Source organism: Chinchilla lanigera, unplaced genomic scaffold, assembly GCF_000276665.1.
Source record: "Chinchilla lanigera isolate Chin_1 unplaced genomic scaffold, ChiLan1.0 scaffold00017, whole genome shotgun sequence".
NCBI classification, from domain to species: domain Eukaryota; kingdom Metazoa; phylum Chordata; class Mammalia; order Rodentia; family Chinchillidae; genus Chinchilla; species Chinchilla lanigera.
Genome location: NW_004955418.1, coordinates 1,199,374 through 1,210,588, shown reverse-complemented (window position 1 = coordinate 1,210,588; position 11,215 = coordinate 1,199,374). Strand labels below are relative to the sequence as shown.

The window sequence follows — 11,215 nt, the reverse complement described above, 5'->3', positions numbered from 1 at the left end:
ATCGTGATTTTCTGAAAAAAAATCTTTACCTATTCCCCATGTGTACCTTAATTTAACTGTTCATCATGTATATTGATGAAATAACTGAATATTTATCTTTACCTATTCCCCATGTGTACCTTAATTTAACTGTTCATCATGTATATTGATGAAATAACTGAATATTGATGAAATAACTGATGAAATAACAGATTGAAATAACTGTTCATCATGTATATTCATCATGTGTAGATTTGATCTGTTTTAAAATTAGCTTAGTTTTAAATTTCAATAAAAACCTAAGAAAAAGGTTTTTAATTGCTCAGCTTAGGCTTCAATTTAGGTATCCTGCCTCAGCCTCCCAGAGCCACCTTCCCAGGTATCGCCTGCGTATTTCCAGTATCCTCATCTGTAGTGGCACAGTAAGCATTCAAAAGTGTGAATGGTGCACACCTGTGATCCCAGCCCTTAGGAGGATTACTACAACTTTGAGGCCAGCTTGAACTGCATAGTGAGACTACCAAAAACTATAATATATATGTGGACGCTGATAGCTTTATGGACTCTTTGGGTCAGAAGATAAGCCTTTTCTAACATTAAGAAGACTAGAAGGAAGTATATAGTGGGAGCATAATCACTGCCATCTGAGACAACACCGCCCCAAGTCCTAAGGATTGATAAGACCTTCGCACTAAACCTTAGGTTCCCAGCCCTTTTGTGTGGGGGTGGGGTGGGGGTGGAGGGGGGAATAGGCTTTTTGAGTGGTTCACATGAAGCAATCAGGTTTTGGTACATTTCTCAAGATTACCATTAACAAGTATAGTCATCTCAAGTGTCCGAGCTGGTATGCACTCAGGAGGCTGAGACTGGATTTCTACTAATTTGAGGGCAGCCTGAACTATATAGCAAGATCCTGTCTCCAAAAAAAAAAAAAACTATGGATTATCTGAACTCTGCCCTCGATTTTGGTTCTGTTCATACCTCTTCTATCCTTGATCAGTTTTCTTCCAGGTTCTTCACCAGCACTCTTGATGAATTAGTACAACCTGGCAAAGGAGCACGATCTTTCCTGAGAGCCATGTGCTCCTCAAGCAACAAAACCAAACTTGCTCCCAGCTTAGGATACAGTTTCAAGTGTGGATACAGTGGGTGAATCAGGGGTCTAAATGGAACACCTGTTTTGTTTTTTGTAGCTTTGGACTGACCCAAAGCATTCTTCAATAAATGAAATGACTCAGGAGAAAAGTAAGCTGGTTTGTGGGTTCATAATTTCCCGTGGAGAAATTAATAGTTTTAGTGTATATTACAAATTTTTTTGAAGATTCACATATTTCAAGAGTATAGAGATAATTCTTTACATTTCTTTATTTCACCCATGAGAAAGAAATTACTGAGGTTTGTATGTCCCCTTTCCAGTATAATGTATATATCTAGACCTTGCTTTTTTCTTAGACATACAACTCTTAGCTATGTTGCTTAGGATCCCTAGAAATTTGTCTTGGAGCTTGCCAATGATAGCAAGGAAGTCTTAGATAAGGGATAGTTTTAGAGCACCAAGGGTCATAGATGGGATTCTTGAACCTTTTTTTTCTTCCTCTGCTTCAGAGTGGTGTGCCTGTGAGAGTCCAGGCACTTGCAGATCAATTTGCATGGCTTTGCGAATTTGTCTTCATTGTGTTTCTGTCAGCATCTCAACGTGACATCTGTGCATGTCACTTAGTCTGACAATTTCAGTGTGTCTACGTAAGCACGCTACGTTCCTCGTAAGTGTCAATGTTTGAGAGTGAAGGAATTGACTTCTCTTGGTTCCTAGCTCCCTTGCTCACACCATCCCATTCTCGAAGGGTGGGCGGCTCTGGGGACGGGAGAGTGGTCCGTCCCCAAGTCCTGCCTCCCAGAAAGAACGAGACAGGATTCCTGATAAGATCCACTGTGTGTCACCCGTGTGCACAGCCAAGGCAGTTTTGGGCGAGCACACCTGTGGCTCTGGAAGCTGAGACACCTTTGGAGAGACGTTCTCTCTTGCGCCCTCTAGTGGTGTAGGAGGGTAGCGCTCACAGAACGAGAGGGCGGGGCTGGTGGCGGAAGTGAAGTCACTTCCGGGCTGGTGTTTGTTTGGACCGGAGAAGGGAGGCGGCGGGCGAAGCGCACGTCGAGCGGGGGAGCGGCGCTGCCTGTGGAGATCCGCGGAGGCCGACAGGATTCGTTGGCTGCCGTCCCCGCTGCCGTGCACTGGGTGAGAGGTCCCCTCGGGCGGAGCCGCAAGAAGGGGTCGGCGTGCCCAGCGGTCGATGGACAGCACCTCGGCGACGGCCTAGGGGCCTAAAATGCCCTTCGGGTTGGCCATTAGGCGTTTTATGGCGTCCATTGTTTCACGCCCGTTTTTCCGCCATATCTGAGGGATGAGCTTGGGCCGACTTCATTCTTTTCTTCTCTGAGAAATGGCCGTCGCTTTTTTTCTCATTGTCTTTATTTATGATTTAGACCTCGCAACTCTCCATCCGGGTCTTCGGTGGCGCGCGAGGATCGCCGGGATAGGACTTTGTCGCGTTCCTCAACCCCCAGCCTTGCCCCCGAGTTCCCCCCGGGCGGCTACCCTCTCCCCTGCCCCCCACTACCACCGCGGCAACAAAGCTCATTGTTTCTACCGACTTTACGCCTGCGCGTCGCCACGCGCAGCCCCTACCGGCTGCGCGTGCGCGCGCTCGTCCAGGCTGGGGTGGGGGGAGACGCAGGGGCGGAGGGGGTAGCGAGCTGGCGTGGTCCTAAGGGAGCAGTTGCAACGGTCGACGGGCCTGTACATTACCTTGCTGATCTACTTTCTCTGCTTTCTTTGCCATCCGTATTCCTTAGTTTTAGTTTCATTGTACCCCATTCTCCAGAAAGGAGGACCTGTATCTAGGGGTACTGGGGAACCCTTATTCCAGGAGAGCTCTGAACAAGTTGAATTTAAGTTCATTCAGTTCACATTCTTTGATTCTGGTCTTTTAATACTGTGTGTTTGTTCTCCCTCCCCGACACCATGGGGGAGGGAGGTTGTGGCAAAGTTAACATTTTTCAAAACGTTGTTGCCTTATTGGTATCCTTTTGTTGTCTTGAACACTTTCCCGTGATTTTACAGCTAATAGAGATTCATTCTCTTGAAGGAATTTGGCCCATGATTTCCCTTGGGAGACGATCAAAGAGACCCGAAAACCTTTGGTTGTTCATTTCAGTAAAAGAAAAAAATAAGTCCTGCTTTGCGCGTGTTGGCTAGTCTTTTCTTGTACCGTGGTGTCGTTTTTCAAATTTCCTTTGAACAGTTGATCCAGTGTTGGTTGGCATTTTCATTAAATAATCTCAGATTTCATCAGGTGTAGGTTATATTTGCAAATTGGAAAAGGGTCTTTGAGGATTTTTAATGAGATTCCCAGTGTTAACTTTTGTGGTTCTGTTTCTGGTTTTGAAAGACAGGATACTTGGGACAAATTAGTGTGTTCATATTACTTAATTGTGAACTTGAATAAAATTTCTTACAAATAAGTATCACAAATAAAGATAGGTAACGCAAAAAATACCTTGTTTGTGTTTCTTGGGGGAGGCGGAATGGAGAGTGGCTGTAATGGTTAAAAGGAACTCAAATTGAGGTAGGTAATTTCCATCCTCTTTTGGACGGAGTAAATTTTATGATTTACTGCTTGAGTAAGCAGTAAGTCTGTGACTCTAGAAAGTGATGCTCCAGTTTTAGTAAACATTTAGAAGATGACCATTGTTAGCAGAGCAATTTAATAGGTGTTGTAGGAGATTTAAACAAGGTAATCTGCCTGGCATGGTAGCACAAACCTGTAACCCCATGTACTTGGAAGGCTGAGGCAGGAGGTTGGCTAGTTTGATATCAGCCTGGGTAACTTAGACCCAGTATCACAATGTAAAAGAGGGGGAAGTAGCTCAGTCGTAGAACAGTTGCCTAGCATGGATGAGGTTTTTGGTTCACTCTGCATTACTGGAAAAGAAAAATCGCGGGGGAGGTAGGGATAATATTGTTTCCTAACCTTTTGTGGAGTCGCCCTTTTGTTTGTGGGTGGTTTGGGTGTTTTATTTTGTTTTTGTAATTTACAAACTTTTATATTCATTATCGTGACAGTTTGTGAAATGAACATTCCAAGTTTAAACCTGCCCATTTTGAAGAGATTTTATTTACCAAATACAGAGTATTTGGTAATTTCAGGCTGTGATCTAAATACTTTAACAAATACTGTGTTAACTAATCTTCAACATCTCTAGGAGGCAAAAACTATTGTAAAAATGAAGCTAACAAATGAGAGAGGTGAAGTCACTTGCCCAGTGTCACAGTGACAGCTAATAAGTGTTAGAATTAAAATCCAGGTATTCCAGAGTGTGATATATCCTCTTAACTGCTATACTGCACAGTGCCAAGAATCCTGTAAGTGGTTAGTGGCATAGTTGAGGTTTTAACCTACTTTTTGGGTTTTGGTTTAGGGTTTTTTTTTTGTTTTTGTGTGTGTGTTTGTTTTTTGAGGCAGGGTCTTGCTGTGTCGTTCAGAATGGCCTTGAACTCACTCTGTAGTCTAGGTTGGCCTTGAACTTGGGGGCACTTATCCTGCCTCAGCCTCCCAAGTGCTGGGATGACAGAAGTGTGCCACCATCCCAGCCTCCTACTTTTTGAGTTTTTTTGTTTGTATTTTTGAGTCAGGGTTTCACTTTGTAGTCCAGACTGGCCTTAAACTCACCTCCATTAGCCTCGAACTCACAGTGATTCTCCTGGCTCAGCCTCCCAAGTCCTGGGATTACAGGGGTGTGCCACTACACCCAGTTTGAACCCACTTGTCTAAGACATTGCCTTTGCAGTCAGAACTATCTGTTATACAGGTGCATTAATACTTTTCATTTGGTATAGCCTAAGATTCAGTTCTAATAACATTTGTTTTTGTTAATTTCCTCATTGTTTAGAGCATATGTGGCTATTGAGCACTTCAAATGGCAAGATATGGTAGTGCACACGTGTAATTCTACCTGTTTGGAAGGCTGAGGCAGAAGAATTAAAAATTCAAGCTCAGCCTAGGCTACAAAGTGACCTAGCAAGACCCTCCCAATATAAAAAAATTTTTTTAAATTTCTTGAGGTATAGCCCACTGTAAAGGCCATGCATTCAATCACCAGCACCACAAAAGAAGGACCACATCTAATGAGTGCAAGTGAGCTAATTTTTAAGCCATCTGTACCTAATGGATATTGATTGAAACAGTTTGTGTAAATTAGGGTGCTGTTAACAGTGATGATGGGAATGGGATGAACTGACCTTTTCCTTTCTAATCACCCCTGTTACATTCACTTAAAATTAGGGTTATAACTTCGGGGTTATTGTCATTTTTTTTAACCTCGAAGTACTGGGTATTACACTCAAGAGTGTTCTACCACCAAGCTACATCCCCAGCCCTTTTTATTTTTTTTGAAGGTAAGATCTGGCTGACTTGCACCAGCTGGCCTCAAAATTGTGAACCTTCTGCCTGAACTGGCTGAGTATAGGCTAGTTTGATGCATATTTTTCTTTGACATTGTTTCACTCCTGCAGGTTTGGGACCTGACATTTTTACGTTGTGCCTTGATCTAGACAACTTTATAAATGTTTAATAAACACCAAGATAGACAATACTAATTGTTTTTTGTTTGTTTGGGGTTTTTTTTTGTCTTTTTTGAGACAAGGTTTCGCTATGGAGTTCAGACTGGCCTTGAGCTCACTTTCTAGCCCACGCTGCTCTCGAACTCACAACGAACCTCTTACCTTAGCCTCCTGAGTGCTAGGATTACAGGCTTGAGCCACCCTGCCCAGCTGACAATACTAATTGTTATGTGCTCAGCCTGGGTTCTTTTTTTTTGTTTGAGACAGGGTCTCACTGTGTTCAGGTTGGCCTTAAACTCACTCTGTATTCCAAGATGGCCTTCAACTTGTGCTCATGTCTCAGCCTCCCAAGTACTGGGATTACAGGTGTGCACTATCATGCCCAGTTGTAATCATGCTTTTTTAAATCTTACTTTACATTGCCAAAAATTAAAATAAAAACTTTAGTGCTTTCCACAAACTTGGGGAAAACAGACTGATGGAAAAAGTTCTTAATTACCTTTACTACTGAAGAGACCTCTAATATGCATAAACATCTATACATAGAAAAGAGCCGTATGTAACTAAGGTTAAGGACTCAGTACTCTTCTTTTGCTTGCTTGCTTTTTTCTTTTTTTCTTTTTTTTTTTTTTTTTTGAGACAGGATCTCGCTGTGCAGTTCAGGCTGGCCTTGAGCGCACTTTGTAGCTCAGGCTGGCCTCGAACTCGAAAAGATCCTCCTGTCTCAGCCTCCCAAGTACTGGGATTACAGGCGTGCACCACCACGCCCAGCTAAGGACTCGGTTTCGTGTAGAGTCTAAGGAAATAAGAAAAGGTGATGTTTATAAGACAAATCACTGAAAGAAAGAGAAAACAACTATTTGAATTTTAATAAGAATTTTTAAGAGATGAAGCTGAGGGGTAAGATTATAAAACTTGAACAGTTTCCATATTTAAAAAAAATTTCATAGATAATATAAAAGGACAGTGCTGAAAGCCAGTACATCAATGAGGCATTTCAGGGGGGAAAAATACAGCTGAAGGCATAATTTAGTAAAGTCCTGAGTTTGTAAATTGAAAGAGTTTGCTGACTTCAGGAAATACTAGGAAAAAATTGTTCTTAACCCAAATCTGGTAAAATTTACAAATTTTATGTGTTAAAACATCTTAGCTATCATCTGTTTTTGTAGTGCTGGAGGACTAACCTAGGCCCTTGCTCATCATAACCAGGTGCTCTACCACTGAGTTACATCCCTAAGCCCATAGCTATCTTTTTTTTCTTCAGTTTATTAATTTTTAGATTTGTAAAATTAGTACATTACTGCTGGGCATGGTTGCACATGTCTGTAATCACAGCATTTGGGAGGCTGAGGCAGGAGAACCACCATGAGTTCAAGGCCAGCCTGCATTAATAGCGAGACCCTGTTTCCCGCCAAAAAATAATAAAACAGGTCTAGAGATGTAGTGCAGTGCAAAACCCTGGGTTCCAACCCCAGTGCAAAAAGAAAAAAAAAAGTCATTGTATCTATCAGCTGATGGACATTTGGGTTATGTCTATTTTTAGCTATTGAGAATAATGTAGCTGGGGCTGGGGATTTAGCTCAGCGGCAAAGTGCCTGCCTGGCAAGCACAAGGTCATGAGTTCGATTTCTGGTACCGGAAGAAAAACAAAACAAACAAAGAAAGAGAATAATGCAGCTGTGAAATCTGCCCACAAATTTCTATATAAACATATGTTTTTAGTATACTCTTTATTATTGCTCATTAATTTTAATAAGGTTTTTCTGTGGTATTTTTTATACACGTATATAACATTTTGGTAGTATCCATAATCCCATTTCTTGCCTTACCTTGTCCCCACCCGTATTTCCTTTTTCTTTGTGCTGTCTTGGATTTATGTGTTGTTCCACATACTAGGGGAAACATGCAATACTTGTCTTTCTGAGTCTAGCCCCAGGTTGGCCTCAAACTCCTCCTGCCTCAGCCTTCTGAATGCTGAGATTACAGCCATGCATCACCACACTAAGCTCCAAATATGTTTTCATTTCTCTTAGGTATGTATTCATAGGAATGGAATTGCCAGGCCATGTGTAACTCCTTGTTTAACCCATTGAACTGCCAGCCTGTTTTCCGAAGCAACTGTGCCATTTTTCTTTCCCACCAACAGTGAATGAGGGTTCCAGTTTCTTCATATCCTCACCAACATTTGTTACTACCTTTTCCCTCCTCCCCCATGTCTGTAATCTTTGATTATAGCCATCCCAGTGAGGGACTGGGGATTTAGCTCTGTGGCACAGCGCTTGCCTGTCAAGCATGAGGTCGTGAGTTCGATTCCCAGTACCAGAAAACAAACAAACAAAAAAAGCCATCCCAGTGAGTATGAACTGATATCTCATTGTGGTTTTGATTTGTATTTCCCTGATGGCTAAGGATGTTAATTTTTTTAATGCATTTAATTGGCCTTACAGGTAGTTGTTCACATCCTTTACCCAGTTTTAAATTGGGATATTCATCTTTTTATTAACAGTTCTTTATATGTTCTAAATCCATGCATTATCAGACACATTATTTGCTTCTCAGTTGTTTTGTTTTGTTTCTGTTTTATGGCAGTACTGTAGATTGAACCCAGGGACTTCTCACTGAGCTACATTCTCAGCCTTCTTTTGTTTTTGCTTCAGTTTTTGTTTTGAGACAAGGTCTTAGTAAGTTCTACAGACGGACTTGAACTTGCAATCCTTGTACCTCAGAGTGCTGGCATGTACCACCACACTTGGCTTTTCAGTTTCTTTTATATTCTTCCAGAGATCATGTGTATTTATTAACTGAGTGCACATCTACCTCCCTAGTTACCACAATAAACAAGGAGATAGCAAACCTGACTTATCATGGCAAAAGAAATTAAAGGTTATTAAAGATAATACTAGTTTTAAAAGTATCATGCCTTTCAATTTTACTTTTATTTTGCATTAGAGATCCCATAATTCTTGTAACTCAGATTATTCCCAAACGTAAGAATGGAACATTTTCCATTTTGCTTGTTTTCCAGCTATTTTCTATAGGTCTGGTGGTCTGGATTTGATGGAGAGTTTTGGGGTTTTGTTGTTGTTGTTTAGTACTAGGAATTGAACCGGGGGTGCTCTACCACTGCATTGTATCCCCTGCCTATTTATTTATTTATTTATTATTTGTAGCAGGAATTGAACTCCGGGCCTTGTGCTTGGCAGACAGGCACTGTACCACTGACCTACATCCCAACCCCTTTTTGTTTTTTGAGATGATCTCACTGTCTCAGCCTGTTGCCCAGGCTGGTTTTCAATATGCAGTCCTCCTGTCCCAGCTATCCCAGTAACTGCAGTTACAGAGCATGTGCCTCATCCAGCCCATGGTTTCTTTTGTTTGTTTGTGGTGTCGTCCCCCCCACCACCACCATGAATCAAACTCACCACTTAGCGCTTGCCAGGCAGGCGCTGTGCCGCTGAGCTAAATCCCCAGCCCTAGCCCATGGTTTCTTAAATATATACATTGATGTCTTTCATCAGATTCAATCCTGTTTCTGCCCCTGCCCCATTTTTTCTTCTCTTTTCCTGGAACTTGGATGCTCTTGACCTCTCTTCCATGGTTTCTTTTTTTCTTCTTTTTTTTAATCTTCTAGGTTTTCCATTAACTCTGTTGGCTTCCAAACTATTAGGTTTTAGCTGGGCAAAGTAGAGCCCCACTCAGCTGTGTAAAAGGCTAAAGGAGGAGGACCATGTGAGCCTAGGTATTCAAGGCCAGCCTAGGCAACATAGACCTCACCTCTTTTTTTTGTTTGTTTTGGTGCCAGGACTCGAACTCACAACCTCGTGCTTGCCAGACAGGCGCTGTGTTGCTGAACTATATCCCTGGCCAGCTCACCTCCTTTTGAAAAAAAAAAAAAAGAAAAATTCTACTTATGTTAAAATTTTCATAGAAGTTTTATTAAGCTCTTTTCAAATCTACTGTGCACTTTTTATTTTTTTTGCTGCCTTCTTCTGCGGGGAAGTACAGGAATCGAACTCAGGACCTCACACTTGCCAGGCAGGCACTGCACCCCTGAGCTATATCCCCAGCCCCTTTTTGCTGCTCTCTGAAGGTATTTTCATGCATGATATAATTATTTGTTTCTTACACATGCCACATAATTCCAGTATTTCAAGTCTGTGGGTCTTATGCTTTCTGTAAATTGTGCTGCATTTTGCTTAATTATGCCTTGTCTTTTTCCTTCGGGATTTTATCTCTGTACTATTCATTCTTGAAAATTTTTTGTGCATGGCCATAAAGCTAGAATGAAGGTGCCTTCTTCCTGAGGAGGGTCCCCTCTCCATCCCAACCCCCATGCACATACCCCTGGTGCTAAAGATTGAAACCCAAGGCTTCATTGTGAGCTACATCCCCAGCCCTTTTTTACTTTTATTTTTGAGGTAGGGTCTCACTTAAATTATCCAGGCTGGGTTTGAATTTGTGATCATTTTCCCTTAGCCTCTTGAATAGTACTAGAACCCCAGGGCCTCTTTTTTTGTGGCTTTCCTTCTCTTCTTTTAGTTGCTAGGGGTTGAACACAGGGCCTCATGTATACTAAGTACACACAGTACCAAATTTTTTCCTTTTTTTGGTTGGTTTTGGTACTGGGGATTAAATCCAGAGCCTAGGGGGCTGGGGATTTAGCTCAGCGGCACAGTGCCTGCCTGGCAAGTGGCAAGGTCATGAGTTTGATTCCCGGTACCGGGGAAAAAAAAAAAAAAAAAATTCCAGAGCCTTCAACAATGAGTTGCCAGGTGTGGTGGCGTACACCTGTAATCCCAGCACTTAGGAGGCTGAAGCAGGAGGATATTCGCAAGTTTGAGGCCAGCCTGGTCTACAAAGTGAGTTCAAGACCAGCCTGAACTGCATAGTGAGATCCTGTTCCCCCCACCCCCCCAAAAAAAAACCAACAACAAGCTATATCTCCAGCCCTTTTTTTTTTTTTAAACACAGTCTTTCTAAATTGTTTTGTAACCTAGGGTGGACTTGAATTTATAATGCTTCTGCCTTAGCTTCCCAGAGCGCTAAGATTTATAGGTATATACCACCCTGCCTAGTTGAAACCAATTTTTTTTTCTTGTTCTTTTTTCTTTTGAGGCCAGGTTTTATTTTGTGGTTTAGGCTGGCAGTCCTGCCTCAGGTTTATGAGTGCTGGGATTACAGGTATGTGCCAGGATGCTCTGCTTGAAATCAAATTTTAAGTAACTTTCCAGGTTACACATCCAGTAAAAAATGGAACTGAAATTTAAGTCAAGACAGGATGATTTTGAAACATACTGCTTTTAAATATTTTGTACATGTCATTTTATATTCAATATTTTAAATGTTTTAGAGTTAGGTGGTTATGGTGTCTGACTATAAATTACATCTCAGTTTTAAAACTTAGCACAAGATACAAGTTAAACATAAGAGCCAGGTGTAGTGGCGCACACCTGTAATCCCAGCACTTGGGAGGCTGAAGTAGGAGGATCGTTGCAAGTTTGAGACCAGCCTAGGCTACAAGGCAAGCTCAAGGCCAGCCTGAACTGCATGGTGAGACCCTGTCTCAAAAAGACAAAAAGATGAGGAAGCCACACATGGTGGCACACACCTGTAATC

The 11,215-nt window shown here is 42.0% G+C and overlaps 1 protein-coding gene across 1 annotated transcript in view; it reads left to right on the top strand.

The window, feature by feature from the left end:
- Window positions 1-2,029: 2,029 nt before the first annotated feature.
- The window catches only part of Paip2 (poly(A) binding protein interacting protein 2), an 18,738-nt gene continuing 9,552 nt past the window's right edge, over window positions 2,030-11,215 (top strand). The window contains exon 1 of the mRNA XM_005382081.2: window positions 2,030-2,215. The gene's annotated coding sequence lies outside the window, so the exon portion shown is untranslated. The remainder of the gene's footprint in view (window positions 2,216-11,215) is intronic.